Raw genomic sequence first — 7,605 nt, 5'->3', positions numbered from 1 at the left:
CCTGGGCAGGGGGAGAAGAATCATAAAGGAAAGTGTTTCACTATTTGAAAATTGTTTTTTCTATCATGGAAGCATAAATAAAATCAAAACAAACAATAGACTGGGAAAATATTTATAACATATGAGTTACAGTCCCTAACATACAAAAAGTTTCTACAGACTAATGAGAAACAAATGACCAATAGAAAAATGGAAAAGGGATACAAATAGGCACGTTGCAAAGAGGAAATTCAAATGTTCAATAAAAATATGAAAAGATGTTCAGCCTCATTAGTCAGGAAAATGTAAATAAAAACAAGAATAAGGGGCTTCCCTGGTGGTGCAGTGGTTGAGAATCTGCCTGCCAATGCAGGGGACATGGGATCGAGCCCTGGTCTGGGAGGATCCCACATGCCGCGGAGCAACTGGGCCCGTGTGCCACAGCTACTGAGCTTGTGCGTCTGGAGCCTGTGCTCCACAACAAGAGAGGCCGCGACAGTGAGAGGCCCACGCTGCGCATGAAGAGTGGCCCCTGCTCACCGCAACTAGAGAAAACCCTCGCACAGAAACAAAGACCCAACACAGCCAAAAATAAAATAAAATAAATAAATTTATATTTTAAAAAAAAACAAGAATAAGATACCACTTGACACTGATTGGCAAAAATCATAAAGAGTGATAATATCTGGTACTGAAAAGGGTGAGTAAAGGAAACTCATAGATGCTGGTGGGAATATAAATTACTTCAACAAATTTGGAAAATATTTGAGCTAACAGTCTCAGTTTTGGGGAATCTATCCTGCAGAAATAAAGGCATCGAAATGCAAGATAAATACACTGAGAACACTGGGTATTACTATTGTGGCTATCATAGATTGTTGTAGTAACTGCCTTTAACTTGTTCACACTTCCTGGTATGCTTGCCCTTTTTGCAGTGTGATTTGCTGCTCCTCCCACTGAGAGTTAAAGTCTATTTCTCTACCTCTTGAATCCTGGACTTGGCCATGTGACTTCCTTCCACCAATGGGATGATACAAGTGTGGCACAAACAGAAGCTTAAAAGTAACTGTAGGGACTTCCCTGGTGGTCCAGTGGTTAAGACTCCGCACTCCCAATGCGGGGGCCCGGGTTCAATCCCTGGTCAGGGAACTAGATCCCACATTGCCACAACGAAGATCCTGCACATGGCAACGAAGATCCCATTTGCCACAACTAAGACCCAGTGCAGCCAAATAAATGTTAAAAAAAAAAAAAAAGAAAGCAATTGAAAATTGGAGCTTGCTCATTCTTGCTAATAACCAGCCTCTTGGAGGATGAGAGATCATGTGGAGAAGGCCCTGGTTATCCCAACCATCCTTGTTGAGGCCCCAGATATGAGTGAGGCCATCCTAAACCATCTAGTCCCAGCTGAGCTGGCCCAGACTAGAACTGACCAGCCAACTCAGAATTGTAAAAAATAATAAATATTTGTTGCTTTAAGTCACTAATTTAGATGACGTTTCACAGAAAAAAATAATTGATACAGTAGTGAAACACACAAACAGATAAAACGAGCTACCAAAAATTTGGATGTAATCAATGGGAAATGGTGAATGAATTGTTTCACATCCCTGTCACAGACTATTGCGCAACTATTAAAGTCTTAGGATCTTCATCTATTCAGAGCAACACTGTCCAGTAGAAAGGTAATGTGAGCCACATGTGTAATTTTAAGTTTTTAATAGCTACATTAAAAACAGTAAAAGGAGATAGATGAAATTAATTTTAATAATCTATTTTATTTAACCCAATATACCCCAAATATTATCACTATAACATGTAATTAATAAAAAAAAATTTGTGTGAAATATTTTACATTCTCTTTTTTTGTACTAAGTCTTAGAAATCTGGTGTGTATTTTATACTTCAGTTTAATTCAGACTAGCTACATTGCAAGTGTTCAATAGCTACTCGTGGCTAGTGATTACAGTACTGGATGACAAAGGTCTAGAGGACAGCCCACAATGCACAGAAGTTACAGATTCAAATATGTGATTCTCTCCATAGCTCCCCCCCATGCTTTCTTTCTTTCTTTATTTTTTTTTTTTGTGGTACGTGGGCCTCTCACTGTTGTGGCCTCTCCCGTTGCGGAGCACAGGCTCCGGACGCCCTGGCTCAGCGGCCATGGCTCACGGGCCCAGCCGCTCCGCGGCATGTGGGATCTTCCCGGACCGGGTCACGAACCCATGTCCCCTGCATCGGCAGGCGGACTCTCAACCACTGCGCCACCAGGGAAGCCCCCCCCCATTCTTTTTTAACAGAAAAGCCAAATAAGTGTACATAAGTATGCAGAATGGGATAGAGGGATGTAACCCAAGTTGTTAAAATTGTTTTGCCAGCCAGCCAATTGAGGTTGGAAGGAAAGGGAGATTATATCTCTTTATATATTCTTGTATTGTTTAGCTTCATTATAAAGGTATATTAATTTTAAAATTATTTTTAAAAGTTAAAAAGCATAGAGCTTCCCTGGTGGCGCAGTGGTTGAGAGTCCGCCTGCCGATGCAGGGGACACGGGTTTGTGCCCTGGTCCGGGAGGATCCCACATGCCACGGAGCGGCTGGGCCCGTGAGCCATGGCCGCTGAGCCTGCGCGTCCGGAGCCTGTGCTCCGCAACGGGAGAGGCCACAACAGTGAGAGGCCCGCGTACCGCAAAAAAAAAAAAAAGTTAAAAAGCATAAAATAAAATAAAACAAAAACAATGAGATAAAAAGGAGGACACATCAAAAGCTCCTAACTGAGGTTACTTTCTGGAGTCAGTATGAAGAAAGAATTTTACTTTTAATATAGGTCCTTTTTAAAAATATATTTATTTATTTATTTATTTATGGCTGTGTTGGGTCTTCGTTGCTGTGTGCGGGCTTTCTCTAGTTGCGGCAGGTGGGGGCTACTCTTCGTTGTGGTGCATGGACTTCTCACTGCGGTGGCTTCTCTTGTTGAGGAGCACGGGCTCTAGGTGCATGGGCTTCAGTAGTTGTGGTACATGGGCTCAGTAGTTGCGGCTCTAGGGCTCTAGAGTGCAGGCTTAGTAGTTGTGGGGCATGGGCTTAGTTGCTCCACGGCATGCGGGATCTTCCCAGACCAGGGCTCAAACCCATGTCCCCTGCATTGACAGGCAGATTCTTAACCACTGTGCCACCAGAGAAATCCCAATATAAGTATTTTTGCACTATTTGTATTTTACTTTTTAATATTTATTTATTTATTTTGGCTGCGCTGGGTCTTAGTTGCAGCATGCAGGATCTTTGTTGCAGCATGTGGAGTCTTAGTTGTGACATGCATGCAGGATATAGTTCCCTGACCAGGGATCAAACCTGGGCCCCCTGCATTGGGAGTGCAGAGTCTTACCCACTGGACCACCAGGGAAGTCCCTGCATTCCTTAAATTTTAACCACAACCACACCTTACTTTTTTACAATTCTAAAAGTTACATTTTAATTTAAAATACGGATTTATTTTAAATATTTAATTCCTCATACTAAATATTTATTAAGCATCAGCTCTGACAGGCCCAGACTCATTAAGCCACAACAATTTTTAACTTATAGAATGTGTGGAAAATATTTTTGAACATGGAGAACTTATGGTGCTCCTTCTTTCTCATTCCATGTAAGGTCAATTTCCTACTGCCAATTATTATTCTATCAGGGAATGAAATATATGGGATCAGCTTGCCACTTAAAAACCTAATGTTACTCAGTAGCCAAAAATGCAGTCTCCTAACTCCTGCCTTACTTCAGCACTGTCATTTTTTTATAGGGTACATAATATGAAGATACTGAATATCCTAAATCTTTTGTCATTAGTTTACAGGACACCTGTAGTATTATTTGCCCAGCATCCATATTGTTATTGTGTGAGCAAGCATCTTGCAAAATGTAACCTTGCACCCCTGGCCATAATTAATTCTGGAAGTGGGCATCTGGGTGGGTCAGAGCATATCTAAGAATATGTGGACCTTGGATCCAAAGAGTTGAGCCAGTCACTCTCCAGTAGCTGTTAAAGCTATAAGTAAAAAATTCTGGAGCTATCAGCAGTCTTGTTTCCCTTTGGGTGGAATAGGGAAGCAAAGGCAGTCAATCTGCAGAGACAGAAAGAAAAGAGAATTGCTCAGAAAGGAGCAGAGAAGAGATAGAAAGTGAACTCTCATGACTTTTACACCCTTGATGCCAGGTTTTTCAGAGATTGATCTATATCTCTATTCTGCCTTCAGCATTATTTTTCTGTCTGTGACCCCTTTATCTTTCAATAAAAACTTCTTTTACAACTAAAGCCAGTTTAAGTTGGTTTTTTTTTTTAACATACGACCAAATAATTCTAGCAAATACAAAGAAAGACAAATGTATAATGACTGCAGTTGGGGTTTTTTTCCCTATTTTCCATTTGTATTCTAGCATGACATTATACAACTTTCAAAATTTTTATTGAATCTGAAATTTGCCTATTCATGATTGAGGCATTATTGGTTGCATACTGAGCATTCATTCCTCTACTTCCCTTCCTAAAAGAAAACTTATTTGTTCAGGTATTCACTCCTTTCCCCCAAGTAGCACACTAACTGAGGGAAAGATGGTCCATCCTATTGCCATGCATGGCATTTCCCTAGCAACTGTGTATTAAAAGTAATTACACTACAGGGAAAGATTTTTATTCTATGGTTAGAGGAGAGGTTTTTATGTCCTTTGGGACATAAACAAGGAAAATTGCAGTTTTAGCTGCTGCTAGAAGCCATCTCACCACCATGAAGAAAGCAGGCATGAGGACAAAGCCGACAAATTGAGGAGGGCAAAGGCCAGAAGAAACACAAAGAAACAGAGCCAGCATCTCAATCAAATATTCCATGAACTCTACCTCTAGAATTCTTATGTAAGATAAGTAAGATAATAAATTTTAAATCGTTTATGCCACTTTGAGGTGGATTTTCTGTTATTGCAGCTTAAAACATCCTCATCTTCATCATCATCAAATATTATTTAATACCCATTATACATGGCAATGAGAAAGAAAGGAGGTATAAACCATTGTTCTTCTCTGAAGGGACTTAGGATCTAATTAAAGAGGACAGATTTATTAAAATATTATGTAATCATTTAGGTAACATGTTAAGTCCTAAATGAGCAATATGGATAAATAAATGGAGAAGATTCAATCCCTTCTATTGAAGTATTATTTTTTAACTTTAATGAAAATGTTTTTCATTTATAGAATACCTGATGCTTTTTAAAAAATCTGCCTGTTCTTTTTTCATAATATCTTATTCTTGCCTTGTGGATTCTTTTCCTTTCAGACCTTGAATAATTTAAGCATAGTTATTTTAAGGCATGGCAATGGGAATTTATGATGGATTCAGAGAAAGATAAGCAGTGCAATTTGGTTGGAAACATTTGCTACTCCATGGATGAGAATCACTGGCATAACCCGGGAGCTTATTAGAAATGCAGAATCTTGGGCTCTACCCCAAACTTACCAAATCATAATTTGCATTTTAACAAGATCACCTGGTGATTGGGGTTATTCATATAAACATGAAAGTTTGAGAAGTCCTGCTGTAAAGGAAGAGAAAGCAATAAAGTTAGGGAGGTTACTAAGACTCCTCTGCTATTTTAGATTTAAATTTTAGTCCTTTGTGGTAAATGAACACAACTAGTCTTCATAATCTCTAGTATAGGTTACTTAAAGACTCTGAAAAAAAAGCACTTATTTAATTCAGAAAGTACTTCTACATTTACAAAGCTTCCAGATGATTATTACTATATTATTATTACAACAATTATAACTTCAATATAAACAAAAGCCAGTTATCAGAACTTTTTAGTGATATAGATAAGTGGAAATTTACTCATCCACAGGTGAATGTATAAATAAACTGTGGGCAATCCATACAATGGATGCTATACTCAGCAATTAAAAAAAAATGAACTATTGATTCATACAATAGAATGAATGAACCTCAAAGAGTATGAATGAATGAATAGTATGAACGAATCTCAAAAACATTATGCTGAGTGAAATAAGCCTTGCACAAGAGAATAAAGTTCTATAACAACTAAATCCATAGTGAAAAAAAAAAAACTGATTGCTTTTGGCATGGGTTAAGGACAGGAATTGACTGGGAGAGAGCATATAGAATTTTTTGGAGTTACGAAAATATTCTATACTCTGATAAAGGTTAGGGTTACACCGGTGAATATATGTGTCAAACTCACCAGAATGTATACTCAAGATTTGTGCATTTCACTTTACATTAAAAAGTTGTAGAAAAATTGAACCCTAGTTAACAATACATATGCTGAAGTCTTTAAAGGTGAAGTGTACTGATAGCATATGCAATTTGCTTTGAAATGCACAAAATAATAAGATGATTTGATAGATAGATGGACTAGCTGGTTACAGACAGGAATGGTTAGTTATATGATAAAGTGAATATACCAAAATGTTACCTATAGAATATAGACTGGGGGGTGGGAGGATATATGGGTGTTCACTGTATGATTCTTTCAACTAATCTCCATATTTAAAATTTTTTCATAATAAAATGTTGGGGGAAGGAAGAAAGTTGCAGAAAAACACATCACTGTAATTTTGTTTGAAAGTATAAAATGTCAGCTTCCCTGGTGGCGCAGTGGTTGAGAGTCCGCCTGCCGATGCAGGGGACACGGGTTCGTGCCCCGGTCCGGGAAGATCCCACATGCCGCGGAGCGGCTGGGCCCGTGAGCCATGGCCGCTGGGCCTGTGCGTCCAGAGCCTGTGCTCCGCAACGGGAGAGGCCACAACAGTGAGAGGCCCACGTACCGCAAAAACAAACAAACAAAAAAGAAAGTATAAAATGTGTTGAAGAGGACATATTTGTATATGCATAGATAAAGATATGAAAGCTACATACAACTGCAGAAATTGTCAAGCTGATCCTAAAATTCATATAGAAATTCAAGGGACCCAAAATAGCCAAAACGGTCTTGAAAAAGAACAAAGTTGGAGGACTGACACTTCCTGATTTTAAAACATACCACACAGCTACAGCAATCAGGACAGTGTGTTACTGTATAAGAACAGACATACAGATCAACAGAATAGAATTACAGCCCAGAAAAAAATCCTTACATTTACAGACAACTGATTTTCAACAAAGATGTCAAGAAAATTCAATGGGAAAGAGAGTCTTTCAATAAAATGGATATCCACATGCAAAAAATTAACTTGAGCTCCTACTTCACACCACATATAAAAGTTAACTCATAAAGGACTGCATGGACTTCCCTGGTGGCGCAGTGGTTAAGAATCCGCCTGCCAATGCAGGGGACACGGGTTCGATCCCTGATCCGGGAAGATCCCACATGCCACGGAGCAACTAAGCCCATGCGCCACAACTACTGAAGCCTGCGTGCTTAGAGCCTGTTCTCTGCAACAAGAGAAGCCACCACAATGAGGACCACAAGCACCACAACGACGAGTAGCCCCCTCTTGCCACAACTAGAGAAAGCCCGTGCGCAGCAACGAAAACTAATACAGCCAAAAAAAAAAAAAAAGGATCACAGACCTACATGTAAGATAAAGCTGTAAAACTCTTAGAAAAAAATAGAAGTAAATTTT

General features: G+C 39.2%; 1 non-coding gene across 1 annotated transcript; it reads left to right on the top strand.

The window, feature by feature from the left end:
* Window positions 1-1,056: 1,056 nt before the first annotated feature.
* Window positions 1,057-1,128, top strand: TRNAG-CCC. Its single transcript has one exon. It is a non-coding gene; the product is annotated as a tRNA-Gly (tRNA).
* Window positions 1,129-7,605: the final 6,477 nt, after the last annotated feature.

The sequence above is a fragment of the Monodon monoceros genome, unplaced genomic scaffold, assembly GCF_005190385.1.
Source record: "Monodon monoceros isolate NGI ecotype Baffin Bay Population unplaced genomic scaffold, NGI_Narwhal_1 Super_Scaffold_9, whole genome shotgun sequence".
Taxonomy (NCBI): domain Eukaryota; kingdom Metazoa; phylum Chordata; class Mammalia; order Artiodactyla; family Monodontidae; genus Monodon; species Monodon monoceros.
Note: the sequence above shows the minus strand (reverse complement) of the source record. Positions and strands in the feature narration are given on the sequence as shown.